This window comes from Lissotriton helveticus, chromosome 11, assembly GCF_964261635.1.
Source record: "Lissotriton helveticus chromosome 11, aLisHel1.1, whole genome shotgun sequence".
Taxonomy (NCBI): domain Eukaryota; kingdom Metazoa; phylum Chordata; class Amphibia; order Caudata; family Salamandridae; genus Lissotriton; species Lissotriton helveticus.
This window is the reverse complement of record NC_136072.1, coordinates 59,753,908-59,778,275: the sequence shown is the minus strand read 5'-3', so window position 1 is coordinate 59,778,275 and position 24,368 is coordinate 59,753,908. Positions and strand designations below refer to the sequence as shown.

General features: G+C 42.4%; 1 protein-coding gene across 1 annotated transcript in view; it reads right to left on the bottom strand.

Annotated features, from left to right (window-relative positions):
* LOC144791754 (cytochrome P450 2J4-like) overlaps window positions 1-24,368 on the bottom strand; it is an 88,477-nt gene that overhangs the window by 34,800 nt on the left and 29,309 nt on the right. The window lies entirely within an intron of this gene.

The following is a 24,368-nucleotide window of genomic DNA, read 5'->3' as shown; positions in this document are numbered from 1 at the left end:
TCTGACAGTGCCCTGGAGCCTCCTGAACAGGTCCCAGTACCACAACTCTTTCCCCAAAACAGATATGTGTCAATTGGTAACCTCAAATAACAAAGGACGTTAACCTGCTTATAAGCACCTAATGTATGGTATCAGTGGTACCCAGGGCATGAGTTTTACAAGGGGCACCCAGGCTTGAACACTGTTTGTGCTACCCTGAATGATCCAAGTAAACTCCTCACAACGGGCCTGCCAATGCAGACTGCAGGAGCAGTTCAGGCTGCTTGAACGCAACTTAGCCCTCACCATGTGTGGCAAAGTCAATTGCACTATTTTTAATATATGCCAGTCTCCCCTAAGGAAAGCCTCCTAAAGACCGGGAGGCAGGGTATATTATATTAAAGGTGTGAACATGTAAGTGCAAGCTTATCTGTCCCTAAAGTGGCCTTTACTATTAAAGGATACTATAAGTGATAGACGGTCCATAGGATTACATAGGCTGGCACACCAGCCAACCCGAGGTTGGCAGCTTCATTACTGTACTGCTATATATGTCATGTTTTGTATCAAACAATATGCCTCCTCACCCTTAACACGATTCTTTTGTTGAGGATGATGTGGCATGCACTAAGGTGGCTATCCTAGAGTTTGCCCACACTGTTGACCCAGCCTTTCCTTGTTAGTTGGGTGCCAGCCGGCGCTTGCTGCAGCCAAGACTGGAATCTGACCCCCTGCCAGAAGGTCACACCTCCCTCCCTGGCAGGCTGGCTACTGAAGTGGCACATCAAGGTGGTGAGCGTCAAAGGCTACACCGCCTGTGATATGCATTCAAGCTGCTTTCCAAAAGAGGAAGCAGCCCCCCACCTGTCCACAGGTACATTTGCACTGGGGGAGGCGGGAAAATTAGATAATCAGAATGTGTACACATCCAGAAGGCAAGCTACCCCCAGGTACCCCAGGTGGGGTACCTGGTCTATACAGTTGTGGAAGACTTTTGCCATTTTTAAAAGTGGTAGAATAGTGGTTTTAGTGTAGAAAAGATGACCTACACCCCCGGATCTGGTCACTTCAGGGGTGGATTAGCCACTGGGGCTAGTAGCCCAATGGCCACTTGCACCCACACCTCTAACGCCCATAAATCTATGATCTAAAGACTACCCCTGACACCAGAACCTCTGCTCTGATCCAGCATGCATCAAAAAGTGCAAAGAGGAGACCGAGTCTGTGACAATAGGACTTGCACAAACTAAAATAGGGACACTACACTTGTTGCAACACTCGTGGAACTGCAAGATTGAGGCACGTCATTGGCTAAAGATCAGTTCCCCCAGACAGAGGGATCCCCGCGAGAGCCAGAAGCAATGTCAGACTCCCTTGGACTAGTAGCACTAGTCCCCTGCAACCGCAAGTAAAAACAACATACCAGAACCAAAGAATCAGTTCCTTCGAGGGATCGTCCAGAAGTAGATGGTCCAGTCCATTATGGAAATTGAAGTCCTGCCCTTCACAAAGTTGCAGGTAGCTACCATGTTCCCCCAGTCCTCCGGACGTCAAATTAGCTTTCTACAGGGCTTCCTGCTGCCAATACTTAGTGGTTGTTAGTCCGACAGCCACTACCTTGACTCTTCACCCCAACGCAGCACTGCAAGACCTTCTTTCGACGTCAACATTGGCTTCTTTGTCAACATTTTGCACTCTTTCCCCCTCCAGCACTGTGTAAGCTGTAAAACCAGCAGTCACGTGGCTCCTGCTTCAGCACCAGGGACTGCCAGGACAACTCTTCACCCAGGCTTCTCGAGCCAGGTAAAATGGAGCTGACTGTCATGGATTGGTCCTGGGACCCTTTTCACCTTTACCCTCTTTGGAACTCACACAACTCGACTTGCAAGTGACTGCTTGTCAATAGTGGTTTTCAACATTGATTCTAATGATAAAGTATCACTGTATTTTGTTGCACTGATTTTATATTGCTTCTAAAATTTGGTTGTATGTATCTGATTCACTTTGCTTTGGGGTCTAAATTAAGATCAAATCTGCTTTATTTTTATGAATTTGTTTTGTATTTCTTTCGAGTCTTGTTAATTATTGATCATCCATATTGGTTATTTAAAATGCTTAACACTTGTTCCTCCAGTAAATCCTGACTACTCTTTGCCACTAGTAAAGCCTGACTGCTCTTTACCAGAACTGAGCTAAGGGTTTATTATTGTGAATCCAAGGACCATCTTTGGGGTTTGTGAGAGTATTGCATGGTGGACTATCAGCTAGAGAATATCAACGTCATGTTTTAGCACATGCCAAACTTAAAGCCAGTAAAGTGAGAAAAACAGATCTTCTGTTTAAAAAATCGGAAGAAGAAGGGAAGGTGCAGCTTTTAACTAGGTTTATCGCCACATATGTTCCACAACATAAGGAATTGAGGAGTGCTCTAAATAGGCACTGGCATCTGGTCAAGCAAGATCCAACCAAAGGTCAAGATATGCCTCGTGAACCCAATTTGCCATACCGACGTTCACAAACAATAGAGAATAAATTAGTTAACACCTACACTATCACACAGCAGTAGTGGCTTACACCCTATAAAGGGTTCAAGAAATGTGCTAAATGTAAGGCCTGTCAGCATGGCAAGAATGTAACAGAGGTAACAACTTGTTTTGGAGAGCACTTAAAAATGTTGAAACCACTGAATTGTAAGTCTGAACATGTGGTATATTTACGGGAATGTCCATGCCCTAAAGATATGTCGGGAGCACCAAGCTAGAGGCACATAAGCGGGTCTTACAATATTTGCGTGCTATTAAGAATGCCGACACAACATACCCAGTAGCTCAACACGTCATGGAACACCACAATAGGGACCACTCCAAATTTACATATTGTATCCTAGACCAGGATGTCAAAACCTTGAGAGGGGGGATAGAGAGAAGGCCCTGAGACAACTTGATTGCAGATACATGTTGAGAATGCCAGTAGGCATGAACATTGATCAGGAGATTTTATAAAGTGGTGCCTATTAGATATCTCTCTTTTACAGAATGATTATGAACTTAAAGTCCTTATTTCTCTGTGTTCTTCATTTGGACTCCGCTAGTTGATGATCTGTGCATTGCAGTAATATGCCTATAAAGGCCTTTCAATTTGTTAATTTTCATTTTGCTGTATAAGTCACCAGGACAAGTATTTTTAATGATCTATCACTTTTTATATTTGTTGTAGGTTATCCAGATGGATTACCCAAAGATGACATCTAAAGAGCTAAGATATATTCCCTATTTTCAACTATAATTTTTTACTTTTACTTTATTATTTTTATTATTATTTTTTGTTATTACATTTCTTTTTGGTATACACGTGACAGTGTTGTGCACGTTCTACCTTAAATCAACTATTCTACAACTATGGTACTTTTGTCACAAAAATCTTTGTCTACTAGCATCAACAGTCATGTGGCTAATATTCAGAAGGGGATGTCCTTTGCATGTGCACAGAGGACTTTGCCCACTGGGTCTGAGTTTCAACTATAATCTCTGTTTGTAGCTTTGGTGATATGTTTACAATGTGTTTCCCTTTTGTCAGGCAAATATGTAGGACAAGATGTTCCTGATTCATGTAGTTTGACCCATGCCCAATGGGGCTGAATTTACTTTAATTGTATTTCAATCCTGCTTGTTTATTTAATGTAGGATTTGTACTGCACAACCATTCCATGTGTAATTACCTTAATTTTTGTTTATAGACACGCATTGTAACATGTTCTAAAATGGCCGCCTATTTTACTCTAAGACTGATTGAATAGAGCCTGCCGCTTTCTATGACCATTTGTTGGAGCTGCATGTATATAAATATATATATATATATATATATATATATATATATATATATATATATATATATATATATATATATATATATATATATATATATATATATATTCACTGAAAAAACCATAGGTTATAGACCATATATAGTTAGGAATTAGCATTTAAAAAACCTTATTTTACTCACACAAAACCATTGAAATTCCATATATAGTTAGTTGTACTAACTATATATCGCGCACCCGCAATCCACTGCTGATCATGTCACATATTACATCATTCATGACATGGTCAGTGACATCACTGATGACATCACTGATGACATCTCAAATGACATCACTGATGACATCTCAAATGACATCACTGATGACATCACTGATGACAACATCCAGTGACTGTATTTTTCTGTAAAGTTAAAATATGTCTTGAGTGGATGTATAAGTGTCTGGATGAAGGATTTAGTAGGTGCATGACTGACTGTATGAGTGAGTGATTAAATGTGTCTCACTGAGTGCATGGGTTAGTGACTAAACTGTCTTAATTTGTGCATCATTATGTCTGTTGTTCTGAAAACTGCTGCATGTGTTGTTCAGTAGCTATATGAGTAACTATATGGGTTATTGATTGGTTGCCCAAGTATTTGTATGGGAGACTGAGTGTATGTGTGGGTGGCTGGGAGGTGTATGACTCTGTGCATAGATGTGTGAGCAGTTGATTCACTAGATGTATGGGTTCAAAAGTGCATGTGGAAACAGCTGTATGGGCGGTTGACTGTGTGCATCAATGTATTGGTGAGTGAATGGATATCTCAGTGCTACATGTCAAAGTAAGTACATATGTAAAACACAGTACATGTGAGACTTGACATATATAAATAACTGTGCATAAGAGCCAGTGAATGTGTGAGTGGCTGTATGCATCATTGTAAACTTGTATCCAGGATTGTATAAGAGAGTAAATATGTTTTAGTATATGTTTGAATAAGTAAGGTGTGTATAACTGTATAGTTGGGAAAATGGAGGTGTGATTGATTGTTTGCATGACTGACTAGGTGTGTGTGTGTAACTTCATGGATGAATGACAATCTGTGAGTCTGTGTTTACACTGAGTGTATCTAAGGTTATATTAGAGTCTGAAGAGGTTCATCGTATTATCACATGAATGATGTCATCAGTGATGTGATCAGTAATGTCAAATGAGATGTCATCAGTGATGTCATTTGAGATGTCATCAGTGATGTCATCAGTGATGTCATTTGAGATGTCATCAGTGATGTCATCAGTGATGTCATTTGAGATGTCATCAGTGATGTCATCAGTGATGTCACTGACCATGTCATGAATGATGTAATATGTGACATGATCAGCAGTGGATTGCGGGTGCGCGATATATAGTTAGTACAACTAACTATATATGGAATTTCAATGGTTTTGTGTGAGTAAAATAAGGTTTTTTAAATGCTAATTCCTAACTATATATGGTCTATAACCTATGGTTTTTTCAGTGAATTTTCAAGGTTTTGTAAATGCTAATTCCTAACTATATATGGTCTATAGCCTATGGTTTTTTCAGTGAATTTCAATGGTTTTTTAATAGCAAATATCATAAGCTGTCGATTGTCAAGTACGTGGTAAGAAAAAACATTTTCGTGTTTATGCACACTGATCTGCTTTCAATGCTGCCCCCCCCCCTCATTTCTATTAGGAGTACTCTCGCTTTGCAGATAGTGAAGGGTAGTTAACGCAGGCCTTTGCCCCCGTTGTAATCCGTCGTGCTTGCTTCTCTCTCCATTTGATTGATTGTTATCCAAGCATTTACTGTTTTAGAATTGGTTCTCTTTGGTTCATTCTCTATTTACAAACAAGCACAGAGTCGCAATACTCTGTTTAGTCTTTGCAGATAGCGAAAAATCGTGTAAAAAAACAAAAGGAATCGAGCAAAATCAGTAGGCCACTAATGGGATCTCTTTTTGACCTCGCTAAAATAGAAACATTAGGAACAACCTGTTGAAAATAGCAATGTGTATGTACATAAGCGGCGTTCATTTGTGTTCACAGTACCCCTTGTTGATTGTTTGAATCGAGCATTGAATTGTTCGAAGTTGGTTCTCTTAAGGATCTTCTCTGCCTGCAAACGGGGAAGAATAGGAATATTCTCTATCTCTTTGCAGATAGTGAAGGGTAGGTAACGCAAACCTTTAACACGTCGTGCCTATTTCGTTCCTCATTGATTGATTGTTTGCCCGAACATTGACTGTTTGGGAATTGGTTCTTTTTGGAGGTATTCCCTGTTTGCAAATAAACGTAGGAAAATCTTTGCAAGTAGTGAAAGGGTAGGTAATGCGGACCTTTCTCCCCCGTTGTAATCTGTCATGCCTATCTACTCCCCACTGATTGATGCACCTGTTTCACCCGGACCATTTACTAGAGATAGGTCATCTGGCCCGACCAGAGAGCACCCCTAGTGAAAAGGACATATGCAATAATAACGAAGTGATCACTGTATCCTGTTAACAGAAACTTTAGCATGAAACAACCTGGAAAGAAAGGAATAGGAAAACGAAAATCAGTAGGCCACTGATGAACTTTTTATTAAATAACAAACAAAGAAACGATAACAATACGTAATGATAAAACCTATTATTGTCCTAGAAACAAGAAACGTTAGAAGTAAGCCCGTAATAAGAAACCTGAAAACAGTAAGAGAAACCAAGTGTGACATTGCAACGGCCACAAGGCAACGAGGCTTCATCGCCCCTCACTGCCCCAAAACGTGTCTGTCCCACCACCTGCCACGGCCAAATAACGGCAAACTGGGAAAGATACAAGTCAGCAGACATCCGCCCCATTCTGGAAACTTCCAAAGTGCAACAGGTTTGCGGCTACGCCCAGCCGGAAGCAACACATATAAGGCGGGTCCTGCTGCTAACCGTCGGCAGAAGATCATCACGTAGGGTGTAGCCGGAGGAAAGGCCGAGGCCAATGGGACCCGGCCAGGGGGATTGCTACGACAACCCTGGAGAGTTGCAAGGGGGGGAATGTCTGTGTCCTCGACCCTCCCCTCTCTCTCCCAGTCCGGCCACCATCAACCAGAGGCCGAGGCCGACGGGATCCGGCCGCGGTGGCGGTAACCCTGGAGAATTGCAGGTTAGACCCTCTCTCTCCCAGTCTGGGCCAGCATCCATGGAGGGCCTGGGAGTGGAGAGGCCACTGCACGAAAGGCCCAGGAGAGGCACCACACGCCAAGGCCTGCCCCACCAGATGAGCCAAGGAACCCGTTCATGGGGCCAGAGCAAAGGGCGTCCGGCCGCCATCCACCGGAGGTCCGGCCCAAAGACGGACGGGACATTTCTTCTTTCTTTTATAATGGCTGCGACAACACTGGGGGGGGATGTCTTGCACATGACTCCGACCCCCCCCCCCTCGTCCTCATCGCCTGGTCCGGCCATAACAAATGTCAAGCGAGACGCCGTGGGGTGCACTGGGTGGGAGAGACGGTGCGAACAGGCCTCTCCCGCCTCCCCAGGTGGAGGCTTCCCAGCTGCACCCTCAGCGCTCCAGGCGCCCGGAAAAGGGTTCTTCCACTGTGGCAATGCTGCAACGTCTCGCCCTGCAGGGTGGAGCCCGTCCGCTCATTTGACCCCGCGATCGCCGGTAGCTACCGAACTCTCAAAATGGCGGTCGACCTGGCAAGAGCGGGTCCAGCATAAAGAAATGGCCCGGTCACTGGTTGACTCCACCACCGTAGTCCTCCACGACCTTGAAGATTCTAGAGGAGCCGCGGGAGTCCCCGACCCCCGCAGACACCCCCGATGGGGAATGACTGCCATGATCGCCCGTGGAGTGACGAAACTGTAGCCGCGGGACGTCGGCGCTCCCATGCTGGCGTCAGCCTCAGTTTGAATGACTAGAATCCTGCAGACCACAGTTCGGATCAGTTCCGGTGAAAGCACAGTGTGACCCGGTAGGAAAAATTGTTGCACCCCCTCCCCTTTTTGACTGATGGTTCAAACCACCGATCCTTTCCTTTGCCCTTTTAACGGAACTTTGGACTGCGTCCCCCCCCGCCCCCGGGGCACCCCACGCCGTTATTCGGAGGGCGGCAACTTACTGGACATCACCTTGGTGCCATCCACATTTCAGCGCGTTCTGCTGCCTTGGAACTATTCGCACAACAGACCGCTACTGACGACCCACCCCCCGGGACGCCCCACGCCGGATACCCAAATCAGTGCGGCACCCAGGCAACATCACCTGGGTGCCGTCCAGAAATATGGACGTTGTGCTGCCTTGGGACTATTCGCACACCCGACCGCTACTGACCATTGTTCCTTCTTTTTCCCTAAAAATGTTTAAATGTTTTTACTGTTTTTGTTTTGTTGTATATATTTATAAGTTATTAAAGTTTTATATTCCTACTACTTTGTTGGAGTGCTATATATTTTTTATGTGACACATAATTGTAAAAACTTTGATGTACAAAGAGTCATCCCTGGAATCTTCCGCTTCAGGCTCGGTCCCCTCCCCAATCACAATACAGGATGGTTTTCAGATAGTAGGAACGCGTGTGGTGTGACGGATCTCATCGGGTGTGGGCCTTGATCTACTATAACTCCTTTGAAGAGGGGTGATTCTTTACAGCTGGGGCCATAAACTACATCTGCAGGGCTAGCTGATAGCCTGGGACCGGCCTGGACAATCGGACACAGAGGAAGAGGAGTGTCAGAGGGTGCGGTAGTGAATAGGGCGAAAGGGAGGTGTCGGGCGGGCACAGAGTGTGATTCTCAGGGAAGAGCAGCGCAGATGGGGGGAGGTTTATTGCCCATGCATAAGACAGAGAGCGGGGGTGACCAGTGCCTGGGGGAGATGCTTGCGAGGGTGGGGAGCCATGCTACGGATCGACAGCGTGCAAAGAGTGGGTCTGGTCAAGGCATCTAAAATGGCTGCCGTGCACGACAAAAGTGTGGCATTTGAAAAAAGGCAAGATGGCGCAGACAATGTTTTTCAACACTTCCTGATTTCCTTCGAATCGAACGTTAACAGACGTTGGGGCATATTACCAAAGTTAAGCGATATTTATCGCTAACGATGCTTAGCAACGAATTTTTTACCGCTAAGCATCGTCAGAAATTATCGCAGATAAACCTCGCTATTATCAAGGTTTATCGCAAATGCGATAAAAAATGGCCGCAATGCATGAATATCGCTGAAAAGTCAGCGATATTCATGCATTACCGAGCTAATGCTCTTAGCCATGTTATCCACCTCCCATTGGATAACATGGCTAAGAACTGCTCAGGGCAGGTGTTAGTTTTTGGAGATATTCGCGCTTAGCGCGAATATCTCCAAAAGTTGGTAATAGGAGATAGATATCTTGCATGTTGTAATGCAAGTTATTGTGGTATATGGAACTCATACCATAATCTCTCAGGAAAGCAGGAACTGATCCTTTTGGGACCGCCTGAGAAGGCCTAGGGGGTGAGGGGTACTCTACTTTGCCCCCTTTTCACGTTCTGAACTATTTTATTTTACTCTCTTCTGTAATTACACAAAATGGCAGCGATAGGATGCATCAGAGACAGACAGTGAGAGAAAGGAGGCCGGAGATGAAGAAGAGATGTCAAATACACATTGGAGATAATATAGTGGGAAAAGGGAAGTAAATATGAGTAAACTTACTATGTAACATAAACATGTTGCACTCTATACTATAAGTCTCATTTTATACTACAATCACTTCGCTACAACCTCATAAATTAAAAATAAAAATGAATAATGTCTCAAACAATTTTTGATTTCTAAATATAAATTTATTCTTCTGAATTTTCATAATTTGAAAGAACTAGTAATATGTCCTCATCAGGAATTTCCTCTTCAATCATCTCATCAGGAATCTCCTCATGAAAAGTCTGCAATGATGATTCTTGTAACTCTATGGTCTCCAAACATTCGATAAATTCGCCGTCAAGAGATTGATCAAAAAAATCATTCAAGTCATCTCCTCCTTGTGAGAATATTTCATTATTGGTGCTGTCAATTTCAATAAATGTAGTGGATAATTCAAAAGAAATTGCCACGGTCTCTTCATTGTGATCCATTTTATTTTGAAATTTCTTGCTGTAAATTGCAGAAAAAAAAATTCACTTTCATTTATCGTTTTTAGTAATACATAATATAAAACTAACTTTATCAAGTATTTAGTATAACAGAAGGACTGTAAATAAATAACAGAAAACATTTTTCAAATTATCTTAAAGTGTACAACATAGTTCCCCTTACAAATTAACAACTCACCTTTTTGAAAGTAGGAGAAGCGTTAGTACTGTGTAAATCAAACACCAGAAATTGAGCACCAAAAATTCCTCACAAATGTACCTCAGACAGTAGTATCACAAAATGGCTGTGGTTTCCTCTCATTTTAGATATATACATAACCAATTAACTTTCATCACACACAAATACAAAACCAAAGTAACATTTTAATTGGTTCTAAATTTCAACACTTTCAAATGTGTTTTCCCCATGCAATTTTCCATAGGACATTTAGATACGTCTACAGCCTGAATGGCTGAACGAATTACACCAAACTTGGCAAAATGGTACATCAAACCTAGGGGGTCAGGGAGGATCTACTATGCCCCCTTATGGTCATTTGCCCCTTCGCTTTGGCCTCCTCTTGTCTCTCGATCCTACCGAGAGACAAGATGGCGGCCGCTACGGACTGTTTGGAATGTTTACAGACGCCGGAGAACCAATCAGCTTCGCTTCACAAAGCTCCGTAACGCGAAAAGTACGCGAACCGGAGCGCTGCCCGGTCCACTGTTACAGATATATATCTTTTTTTGAACGTTAATTTCTCAAAATCCACTGGAGCACATATATTGAGACCTAGCAAAGGCACATCGGGCTACCAGTCCCTACAATTTTGCCAAGTTTCTAGCAATTCCATTCAGCCGTTCGGGCTAAAAGTGAGGCCAACCGCCCTATGGAAATTAACATTGGAAAAACGCGTTTTGGGACCCCCCTTTTTTCTCGGCCCCCCCTTGACGAACCCCCCCCAAATTTCCAGGGGCTGCTCAGAAACAAAATGTTCCATTTTCCTGAAAATTTCTGCCAATTCCGTCCACAAACGCCAAAGTTATTAGACATAGAATTTTCAAAAATCCCATAGAGAAAAAATCCTAACTATATATACCTACTGGCGACCGCCAGTAGGTAATATATATATATATATATATATATATATATATATATATATATATATATATATATATATATATATATATATTACCTACTGCCGGTCGCCAGTAGGTATATATAGTTAGGATTTTTTTCCTATGGGATTTTTGAAAATTCTATGTTGAATAACTTTGGCGTTTGAGGACGGAATTGGCTGAAATTTTCTGGAAAATGGAACATTTTGTTTCTGAGCAGCCCCTGAAAGTTTGGGGGGGTTTCGTCAAGCGGGGGCCGAGAAAAAAAGGGTGTCCCAAAACGTGTTTTTAACATTGAGTTTTCCATAGGGCGGTTGGACTCACTTTTAGCTCGAACGGCTGAATGGATTTCCACGAAACTTGGCAAAATTGTAGGGACTGGTAGCCCGATGTGCCTTTGCTATGTCTCAAGATATAGGCTCCAGTGGTTTTTACGAAAATTAACTTTGAAAAATATATATTGGGCTACATTGGGCTATATATATGTTGGAGCCCAAATGTAGCCCAATGTAGCCCAATGAAGCCCAATGAAGCCCAATGTAGCCCAAAGATGGCCGCCAGAGACAAAAAAAACCAAATGTAGCCCAAATATCAGCTAGATGTAGCCCAACTATAGCCCAGTGACAGAATGTCCCAGAGTGTTTTAAAGAACAACTAGAACGCTAACAGTCTTACTTATGACAAAAGTATGGCACACCTGAAGTCATCTTGATTGGAATAAAGTGGTAACACTTAATACATTTAATTTGAAAAGGAACAAAATAAGGGGTTTCATTTTGCCATAGAAATGTTATATATATATATATATATATATATATAATATATATATATATATATATATATATATATATATATATATATATATATATATATATATATATATATATATATATATATATTCACTGAAAAAACCATAGGTTATAGACCATATATAGTTAGGAATTAGCATTTACAAAACCTTGAAAATTCACTGAAAAAACCATAGGTTATAAACCATATATAGTTAGGAATTAGCATTTAAAAAACCTTACTTTACTCACACAAAACACTTGAAATTCCATATATAGTTAGTTGTACTAACTATATATCGCGCACCCGCAATCCACTGCTGATCATGTCACATATTACATCATTCATGACATGGTCAGTGACATCACTGATGACATCACTGATGACATCTCAAATGACATCACTGATGACATCACTGATGACATCTCAAATGACATCACTGATGACATCGCTGATGACAACATCCAGTGACTGTATGTTTCTGTAAAGTTAAAATATGTCTTACATATTGAAGAATGAGTGGATGTAGAAGTGTCTGAACAAAGGATTTAGTAGGTGCATGACTGACTGTATGAGTGAGTGATTAAATGTGTCTCACTGAGTGCATGGGTTAGTGACTAAACTGTCTTAATTTGTGCATCATTATGTCTGTTGTTCTGTAAACTGCTGCATGTGTTGATCAGTAGCTATATGATTAACTATATGGGTTATTGATTGGTTGCCCAAGTATTTGTATGGGAGACTGAGAGTGTGTATGGGTGGCTGGGAGGTGTATGACTCTCTGCATAGATGTATGGGTTCAAAAGTGCATGTGGAAACAGCTGTATGGGCGGGTGACTGTGTGCATGACTGTATTGGTGAGTGAATAGATATCTCAGTGCTACATGTCAAAGTAAGTACATATGTAAAATACAGTACATGTGAGAGTTGACATATATAAATAACTGTGCATAAGAGCCAGTGAATGTGTGAGTGGCTGTATGGATCATTGTGAACTTGTATCCAGGATTGTATAAGTGAGTAAATATGTTTTAGTATATGTTTGAATAAGTAAGGTGTGTTTAACTGTATAGTTAAGGAAATGGAGGTGTGATTGATTGTTTGCATGACTGACTAGGTGTGTGTGTAACTTCATGGATGAGTGACAATCTGTGAGTCTGTGTTTACACTGAGTGTATCTAAGGTTATATTAGAGTCTGAAGAGGTTCATCGTATTATCACATGAATGATGTCATCAGTGATGTGATCAGTAATGTCAAATGAGATGTCATCAGTGATGTCATCAGTGATGTCATTTGAGATGTCATCAGTGATGTCATCAGTGATGTCATCAGTGATGTCACTGACCATGTCATGAATGATGTAATATGTGACATGATCAGCAGTGGATTGCGGGTGCGCGATATATAGTTAGTACAACTAACTATATATGGAATTTCAATGGTTTTGTGTGAGTAAAGTAAGGTTTTTTAAATGCTAATTCCTAACTATATATGGTTTATAACCTATGGTTTTTTCAGTGAATATATATATATATATATATATATATATATATATATATATATATATATATATATATATATATATATATATATATATATATGTATATATATATATATATATATAGCTGTTGTTGTGCTGTTCCTGGAAATCGAATAAACAGCATCTGACTAGCCACGGTGGTCTGCGCTCTTTCCTTGCCTCAGTGTACTTGGCTGTTTTGGAAGAGTTTTATTGGTATATATATATATATATATATATATATATATACACATATATATATATATATATATTCACTGAAAAAACCATAGGTTATAGACCATATATAGTTAGGAATTAGCATTTAAAAAACCTTATTTTACTCACACAAAACCATTGAAATTCCATATATAGTTAGTTGCACTAACTATATATCGCGCACCCGCAATCCACTGCTGATCATGTCACATATTACATCATTCATGACATGGTCAGTGACATCACTGATGACATCACTGATGACATCTCAAATGACATCACTGATGACATCACTGATGACAACATCCAGTGACTGTATGTTTCTGTAAAGTTAAAATATGTCTTACATATTGAAGAATGAGTGGATGTATAAGTGTCTGGATGAAGGATTTAGTAGGTGCGTGACTGACTGTATGAGTGAGTGATTAAATGTGTCTCACTGAATGCATGGGTTAGTGACTAAACTGTCTTAATTTGTGCATCATTATGTCTGTTGTGATGTAAACTGCTGCATGTGTTGATCATTAGCTATACGAGAGGCTATATGTGTTATTAATTGGTTGCCCAAGTATTTCTATGGGAGATTGAGTTTGTGTGGGGGTGGCTGGAAGGTGTGTGACTCTATGCATAGATGTGTGAGCAGTTTATTCACTAGGTGTATGAGTTCAAGACTGCATGTGGAAACAGCTACATGGGCAGTTGACTGTGTGCATGAGTGTATTGATGAGTGAATGGATATCTCAATGCTACATGTCATAGTAAGTACATATGTTAAACACAGTACATGTGAGAGTTGGCATATATAAATAACTGTGCATGAGAGCCACTGAATGAGTGAGTGGTTGTATCGATCATTGTGAACTTGTATCAGGGATTGTATAAGAGAGTAAATATGTGTTAGTATATGTTTCAATAAGTAAGGTGTGTTTAACTGTATAGTTGAAGAAATGGAGGTGAGATTGTTTCTTTGCATGACTGACTGGGTGTGTGAGTAACTCCATGGATGAGTGGCAGTGTGTGAGTGTCTGTATACACTGAGTGTATCTAAGGTTATATTAGAGTCTGAAGAGGTTTATCGTATTAGCACAAGAATGATGTCAAATGAGATGTCATCAGTGATGTCATCAGTGATGTCATTTGAGATGTCATCAGTGATGTCATCAGTGATGTCACTGACCATGTCATGAATGATGTAATATGTGACATGATCAGCAGTGGATTGCGGGTGCGGGATATATAGTTAGTGCAACTAACTATATATGGAATTTCAATGGTTTTGTGTGAGTAAAATAAGGTTTTTTAAATGCTAATTCCTAACTATATATGGTCTATAACCTATGGTTTTTTCAGTGAATATATATATATATATATATATATATATATATATATATATATATATATATATATATATATATATATATATATATATATATATATATATATATATATGCATTACCTACTGGCAGTCACCAGTAGGTAGTTATAGTTAGGACCTAGTTTCCATAGGAAATCGGCAACATTCTATTTGGAATAACTTTGGCGCTGGGTGACGAATCTTCACGAAACTCTCAAAGAAGATGGGGCGCTCCGCTCCTTCCCTGAAAGTTTCGGGGTGAATCGTGAAGCGCGGGCCGAGAAAAAAGGGGGTCCCAAAACATGTTTTCCCTATGCAATTTTCCATAGGGACCTTTAAGTGAGGCTACAGCCCAAACTGCTGATCGGAATTACATCAAATTTGGCAAAAAGGTAGAGTTTGGTTCGCAGATTACACTTTTTGTGTAAATCCGTGCAGTAGTTCCTGAGACAATCAAAAGTAAAATCATAGATATATCTATAGACGAAGTACCGTACGCGAACCGTAAGCGTATCCTCCTGAGCACGAGCGTTATGCTAATCGGCTGTCAACACTCCAAACCAGGAAGTGTTGGCAGCCATCTTGTGCCTGGATAGAACTGAGGCACAAGAAAACAGAAAAAGAAACGTGAAAAACAAGAAAAAGGGGCAGGGTATAAACACCCTGACCCTCTAGGCCTGCTTAGGGGGTCCCACAAGGAACCCCAAGGCCCGAAATGTATTTATTTTTTTTAAATTGCGGGATGCGCGTAGGGTACGCGTACCTTGCCGATCGCCCCAAAAAAAGGAAGCGCGGGATTTAATGTTAATTAGCCCCGGGGGCCAAATCCCGGGAGCTTTATAAAAATAAAGTGTGGGAGGGGGCCTAATCCCCCCCACACTGCCCCGGGGACCGCCATCCCCGGGGCTAAGTATGTATTATAGCGGGGGCACACGGCCCCCCAGCAGCCCCGGGGTCCACCACCCCCCGGGGCTTAAGTGTATAATGATGGGGAACTCTAAGGCCCCCTGAGCCCCGGGGACCACCACCCCTCAGGGGTTTAATATGATGTATGCGGGGGGCTCATGGCTCCCCGCAGCCCTGGGGGCCACCACCCCCAGGACTTTTTAAAAAAAAATAAAAAATAAAAAAACCTGTGTGGGGGGCTCAAGACCCCCACAATCCCTGGGGACGGCCCCCTTCCCATTAAAAAAAAATATATATATATATTTGGTGGTCAGGCCCTGGGGGATGGGGTCCCCAGGGTCCAAAAAAAAGAAAAAAAGGGGGGTTACACAGCCCCCCTCCTTAAAAAAACGGGATAGGGAGGAGACCACCCTCCCTGCTCCACTCTGCACCCTGGCGCATTTGCAGAGGGGGAAGTAATTCCCCTTGAATACTGGGGGTCCCTGAGGGCCAAGTAGCCCACCAGGAACCTCTAGTATGCGCCAGGGGGCTGCGTTGCAGAGAGGTGTAATGAGGCCATGCCCCTTTTTACACCTCTGTGCAACGCAGCCCCCTGGCGCAAACTGGAGGTTCCTGGTGGGCTAGTTGGCCCCCAGGGAACCCCAGTATTCAAGGGGATTTACTTCCCTCTCTGGAAACGCGCCAGGGGGCTGCATTGCAGAGAGGTGTAATGAGGCAGCGCCCCTTTTTTACACCTCTCTGCAACGCAGCCACCTGGCGCACACTGGAGGTTCCTGGTGGGCTAGTTGGCCCCCAGGGATCCCCAGTATTCAAGGGGATTTAGTTCCCCCTATGGCAACGCGCCAGGGGGCTGCGTTGCAGAGAGGTGTAATGAGGCCACGCCCCTTTTTACACCTTTCTGCAACACAGCCCCCTGGCGCATACTGGAGGTTCCTGGTGGGCTAGTTGGACCCCAGGGACCCCCAGTATGCAAAGGGACTTAATCCCCCGACTTACAATGCGCTACCGGGCACGTTTGCACAGTGGTGAAGGTAGGGGGCGGGGCTTGAGGTGATATGTGTGCAAACATGCCCTGTGGCGCATTACAAGTTGGGGAATTAATTCCTCTTCAATCCAGAGGTCCCCGAGGGGCCAACTAGCCCAACAGGTACCTCCAGTAAGTGCACGGAGCTGCGTTGCAGAGGGTTGTAAAAAGGGGGCGTGGCCTCTGAACACCTCTCTGCATCGCAGCTCCCTGGCACATACTGGAGGTACCTGGTGGGCTAGTTGGCCCACAGGGGACCTAAGGATTGAAGGGGAATTAATTCCCCAACTTAAAATGCGCCACAGGGCGTGTTTGCACACATGTCACCTCAGGCCCCGCCCCCTTCCTTCACTATTGAGCAAAATATTCCTCTAAAATCAGCCGAACTACGAATTCAGATTTACTCACCTGTTATCACGAGAGACGTCAGTGCTGCATCTTTGAGCCCAGTACGGACACTGAAAAGTAAATCTAAGCGTACTTACAAGTAACTTGTATTTCCTTCCATCGGAATCTATTGTGTGGTTTTCACCAGAAAAGTTTCTAAGTGTCTATTTTTGAAAGTACAAATATTCCTCTAAAATCAGCCGAACTACGAATTCTGATTTACTCACATGTTATCAGGAGAGACCTCAGTGCTGCATCTTTCAGTCCACTACTGATCCTGAAAAGTAATTCTAACCGTACTTACAGTAACTTGAATTTCCTTCCATAGGCTAACATTGACTGGTTTCACTTGGAAATTCTTCTGTGTGTGGAGTTTTGGAACATTAAAAAATTCCTGTAAAAATCAGCCGAACTACGAATTCCGATTTACTCACCTGTTATCAGGAGAGACCTCAGTGCTGCATCTTTCAGCCCAGTACTTATCCTGAAAAGTAATTCTAACCATACTTACAGTAACTTGAATTTCCTTCCATAGGCTAACATTAACTGGTTTCACTTGGAAATTCTTCTAAGTGTGGAGTTTTGGAACTTTAAAAAATTCCTCTAAAATCAGCCAAACTACGAATTCCGATTTACTCACCTGTTATCAGGAAAGACCTCAGTGCTGCATGACATCAGTGATGTCATGAGTGATGTCACTGACCATGTCATGAGTAATGTAATATGTGACGTCATCAGCAGTGCACTGCGGGCGCGCGAGTTATAGTTAGCGGAACTAACTATAACGGGGGAATTTCAATGGTTTTGTATGAATGAAATGTCCAGCTAACTATAAAATGTATGAAACTTATGGTTTTTTCAGTGAATGTATATATATATATATATATATGTGTATATATATATATATATATATATATATATATATATACATATACATATATATATATATATATATATATATATATATATATATATATATATATATATATACATACAATCACTGAAAAAACCATAGGTTTCACACCAGTTATACTTAGCTGGAAATTTTACTCACATAAAACCAATGAAATTCCCACGTTATAGTTAGTTGGACTCACTACAATAACTTGCGCGTGCAATGCACTGCTGATGACGTCACATATTACATCACTCATAACATGACATCACTGATGACACCATCCAGTGAATATGTGTCTTTCTGAAAAATAAATATGTGTTATATATGTATATGTAAAAGTTGATGGAAGAATAAATGTTTAAATAAGTGTTTACATGGATGTTTTTTTAAAAAAAATTGATTGGTTAACTGGTTTATTAAGTGTATCTTAGTGAATACATATATTAGAGAGTAATGTTTAAATATTCAAATATATGTGTTAATGTTTCACTTTGTGTATAAGTGGCTGCATGGGTTGGTGAGTAGCTACATGTGTGTGTATATGGGTTATTAGATGCTTTTTTAGTATCAATATGAGTGTCTGTATGGTTTGGTGGGGGTATTACTTAGCACATACATGCATGAATGACTGGCACTCTCTTTGTATGTGTTTTGAAGACAGCATATGTGCAGGACTGTATGGGTGGATGAGTGTGTATATGTGTGTGTTAGTGAGTGAATGACTGTCTCACTAGTGTCTTTATCAGTAACTACATATGTTTTAATCTAGTATATGTGAATATTGATGTATATAAGTGAGTATATGTGAGAGTGAGGGATTGTAAGAGTTCCTGTTTAAATTAGTATGTGTTTCTATAAGTGATTGTTTAAGAGAGTAAGTATGTGTAAGTTTATTTAGAAGTAAAGTGGTAGTGTGTGTATAGCTGTATATGCAAATAAATGGATGTTCAATAGTTTATTTACATGTGTGAGTATGTGTGAGAGTATCTATTGGATGACTGTCGGTGTGTAAGAGGATGTATAGGTGTATCACTACATATGATGAGTGAGTATATGTATGAGTGACTGTATAGAACTGTTGGTGAATGAGTGGATGTGTATATAGATGGTGGAATTATTGAATTGGTTGTTGTTACTGGTATGGCTATCTCCATTTTTTTTTAAATGTTAATTTCTATTTTTGAATATGTGTTTCAAGGGTTACATTTCAGTGAAAGGAGGTCTGTCACTCTGTCACAAGGATGGTGTCATCAGTGATGTCACTGACCATGTCATGAGTGATGTAATATGTGACTTCATCAGCAGTGCATTGCACGCGCAAGTTATAGTGAGTCCAACTAACTATAACGTGGGAATTTCATTGGTTTTATGCGAGTAAAATTTCCAGCTAACTATAACTGGTGTGAAACCTATGGTTTTTTCAGTGAATTTCAAAGGTTTTTTAAATGCTAATTCCTAGCTATAACTGGTGTGAAACCTATGGTTTTTTCAGTGAATTTCATAGGTTTTTTAATAGCAAATCTCTATAGGTATGAAATGTAATATTTTTTTGTAATGAATTTTATATTGTATATTTATGTAATGCTATTTTTTTTAATGTATATTTTTCCCTTTTTTTTTTGCCTTGGTGCGCTGCCGGTGCGCGTACCGATGCGCTCACCGCAGTCTTGCCGCGCCCCGGTGCGCGTACCAGTGAGCGTCGTATCGCGTAGCCGCGTGATGCGTCTAATGACGCATGGCGTAAGCGCAGCCGGAAGCGCCCGAGCGCATACGACCGCGCTACGTAAGCCCCCATGGGCGCGCACCCGGTGGGGCAGCCGGGCGCGCCCCGGGGCGCGTAGCCTAAGCGCGTCGGGTCATGTGACCTGAAAATAACACTTTTCATTGGTTCAGAACAGTTTTGTTTTCCAAATGATGAAAGTCCCCACCTTTTTTCCTCATTCTCACTTTGTTGTTTGAGTGAGGAAGACCTGCTTCTATTGATACAGAAATGGCTACAGTAGCAGCAGCAGCTGGAGCATCTGCACCACCACCACCACAAGGACCACCACAACATCACATTGGTGGTCAAGAAGAAGAGGAGGAGGAGGAGGAGGACGAGGAGGAGGAGAGAAGGCAGTTCCTGCCTGAAGACAATCCCCCATAAAAACCTAGGGAGCACTTTATATGGGAGTTTTTTTAAATCCCAAGGGGTGCAAAGAAAGTTAATGCTGCAAAGGTGACCTGCCTCATCTGTGGCGCAATACTTTCCAGGGGGAACCCTGCAAAAAAACATTCATTTGGAAATCACACAATGATTCGGCACATGCAACGAAAGCACCCCAATAACTATTCTGCAGCAGAGGTCAGAGTACTGACCAAAAACCCTCCCCAATCTTCTCCGAGCACCTCTAAACAACCCGCTCCATCGGGTCCAGAAACTAGAGAGATGGTCCCAAACATACAACGCAAGTTTGGAGATTACAAGATTACTTGTATATTTTGTGGGACTACCATTTCTTATGGGGAGCAGAGCATCACACCCATAAACCGTGCTGGAGACAACCACCGGTGCCGAAAGAACCCTTAATTTTTTCCATTTTTTTTGCTCCAGTTGAGCCATTTACAATTCCCTGTTTTTTGTTTGTCCCCATAAAAAATACAAAAAAAATATAAAACTGTTCATAAAAGCCAAAAAAAGTAAAAAATGTTAAAAAAATCAAAACAAATATAAAACAACAAAAAGAATTAAAAAAACAGTTCTTTTTAGAACTACCTCCAATTTATAAAAAAATGCTACATTTTTAAAAAACTGAAATTCTTTTTTCCCCATGGTACGCTCCCCGGTACGCTCCCCGGTGCGCGTGCCGGGCGCTCCCCCGGCGAAAATCAAAACAAAATTACATTTTTTTTTTTCCGCGGGGCCCTTTTATGGCCCCCACATCAAACCTAGGGGGTCAGGGGGGGTCTACCCTGCCCCCTTTTGATCATTTCCACCTTTGTTTTTGCCACCTCTTGTGTCTCGATCCTACCGAGACACAAGATGGCGGCCGCTCTGGACTGTTTGGAATGTTGACAGACACCTGAGAGCCAATCAGCTTTCCGCGTGCGAACTTGCGTAGCGCGCTGGTACGCGCCCCGGTGCGCGTACCGGGGCGCTCTTATAGATATATATATTTTTTTGAACGTAAATTACTCAAAATCCTCTAGAGCACATATCTTGAGACATAGCAAAGGCACATCGGGCTACCAGTCCCTACAATTTTGCCAACTTTCGTGGGAATCCATTCAGCCGTTCGGGCTAAAAGTGAGTCCAACCGCCCTATGGAAATTAACATGGGACCCCCCTTTTATCTCGGCCCCCGCTTAACGAATCCCCCCCAAACTTTCAGGGAAGGAGCGAAGCGGGCCATCTAATTTGAGAAATTCGCGAAAATTCGTCCACCGGCGCCAAAGTTATTCCCAATAGAATGTTGCGGATTTCCTATGGAAACTAGGTCCTAACTATAACTACCTACTGGTGACCGCCAGTAGGTAATATATATATATATATATATATTCACTGAAAAAAACATAAGTTTCAGGGGCATTACAGTTAGTTGGACATTTTACCTGAGAAATTCGGATGTTATAGTCAGTAGAGCTAACTATAACTCGCGCCCCCGCAAAGCACTGCTGATGATGTCACATATTACATCACTCATAACATGCTCAGTGACATCACTGATGACATCACAAATGACATGACTGATAACATCATCCACGTGATTGAGTATTTCTAAAAATTTAAAGAATGTTATATCTATATATGCTAAGGTATATTGAAGAATGATTGGTTGTCTGAGAACCTGTATGGGTGCCTGAGTGTATGTGTGGGTGGGGGTGTGTGACTCCGTGCATGGATGTGTGAGTGGGTGATTCACTGGGTATATGCATTTATGAGTGTGTGTGTTAGGGTGAGTGAGTGTACGTATAGCTGTGTTGGTGAGTAAATGGATGTGTTAGTGGTATATGTGTAAGTAACTACATATGTGAAAGGCAGTATTTGTGAGTGTTGGAGTATATAAGTGAATATATGTGACAGTGATTGATTGTGACAGTGGCTGCATGGATAAGTCTGTGCTTATGTCAGTAATTGTCGAAGACAGTACGTATCGGTTTGAATAAGGGAAGTGGTTTGTGGATAACTGTATAGGTGAGTAAATGGCAGTGTAATTAATTTGTTGGGTGGCTGACTAGGTTTTTGAGTAACTCTTTGGGTGAGTGGCAGTGTGTGAGTGTCTATTTGGGTGTATGAGTGGAAATATCAGTGGCTGTATTGATGAATGACTGCATGTATGAGTGACTGTATGGGTTAGTGGGTGGATGTGTGTGTAGACGTATGAATCACCGAGCGGGTATGTACTAACTGCTATTGGTGTGTCTATGGTTTCGATATTGGTAGTCTGTATTTTAGAATGGGTGTATGAAAGGTTTTTTAAGGGTGTGAGGAGGTGCATCAGATGATCAAGTGGATGATGTCATCAGAGATGTCATTGGAGATGTCATCAGTGATGTCACTGAGCATGTCATGAGTGATGTAATATGTGATGTCATCAGCAGTGCATTGGGGGGCCGCGAGTTATAGTTAGCTCTACTAACTATAACAGATGAATTTCTCTGGTTTTGTACGAGTGAAATGTCCAACTAACTATAACATCCCTGAAACCTATGGTTTTTTCGTTCATTTTGAAGTTTTTTAAATGCTAATTTCTAACTGTAACGTCCCTGAACCTGTGTTTTTTTTCAGTGAATTTCTAAGGTTTTCTAAATGCTAATTTCTAACTATTACACAGCACTCCATTTGCAAAGTAGTGGAAAAAGGTGAGCATGGCCTCCGAACACCTCTTAGCAATCCCACTGTGCGGGATTTACTGGAGGTAACAGGAGGGGTAGTTAGCCCCCAACATTAACCTTGCGGGCCAAGTAACCCTCCTTTTACCTCCAGTAAGCGCCACAGAGCTGGATTGTAGAGAAGAGGTATGAGGTCATGCCCCTTTTTACACCACTCTGCAAACGAGCCTCTTGGTGCACTGCTGGTGGGGCGATGAGGTCCTCTTGTATCCTGAGGACCTCAGGCCACAAGTGGACTTCATTCTCTGAGCAGCAATGCCCCGGGGACCCATGTTTGCAGAGTGGTGTAAAAAGGGGCTTTCTGTTTATTGCTTTTAAAAAAAATATCTATTCACAGGGGAGGGGGGCTGGCCATGGGGACCCCCTCCCCGGGGCCTGGCCTCTCCGTTGGGGACCATGGGGGAGCCCCAATGCACCCAGGGTCCTGCCGGCACCCCGCCTCCTGCAGGAGCTGGCATTGCTTTTGCACAAGGAGAGCTGATGACATGCAGCTCCCCTTGTGCAAAAGCAATCTGCACTTCCAAAAACAAAATCAGGAGTTTGCTATGGCAGGGCGGGAGCCGTGCTCCTGCCCTGCCATAGCAAACAGCAATGTCCCGGGACTGGGCACCCCGGGACATTGCAGGAACCGACCCTGGGAGTGGTCGTCCCCAGGGCCATCGAGGGCTCCAGGAGGGGGACCGCACAGCCTCCTCCTAACATTTGCAAAGCCCCAGGGAAGTGGTGGTCCCCAGGTCCGGGGGTCTGCAACGGACCCCCGCATTCAATTGATTAGTGCCCCAGGGAGGTGGTGGTCTCCGGGGCCGTGTGAGGGGGCAGGATCCCCCGACACCTTAATTCTTTTAATGAAGCCCCGGGGAGGTGGTGGTCTCCGGGGCTTGAGGGGGCCCGTGAGGCCCCCCACCCTATGTTACTAAAGCCCCGGGGAGGTGGTGGTTCCTGGGGGGCCCACAAGGTCCCCCACCCTATACTTATAAAGCCCTCAGGAGGTGGCGGTCCCTGGGGCTGCAGGGGCCACGTACCACGTGCATGTATTATAAAGACCTGAGGAAGTGGTGGCCCCCGGGGCTGTGGGTGCCCTCAGCCCTACACAATTAAGGAATGCCCCCAGGACCTGGCCCACCCGGGGACTTTAAAAAATGAAGTGCAGGATATATGTATATATATATATATATATATATATATATATATATATATATATATATATCACACACACAAAAGAGTTGCCCCCTAGGAGAAGCACACACAAAGGAAGGTTTTCTTATTCCGTTTATTTCAAGGAAGTAACAGCCCAAGGTAGCGTGACACCTTGCACAAAGATTATTTTCCCAAATCGCCGACGCGTTTCGTGCTTGCTAGCACTTCTTCATAGGCATGGAAATGTCCAAACA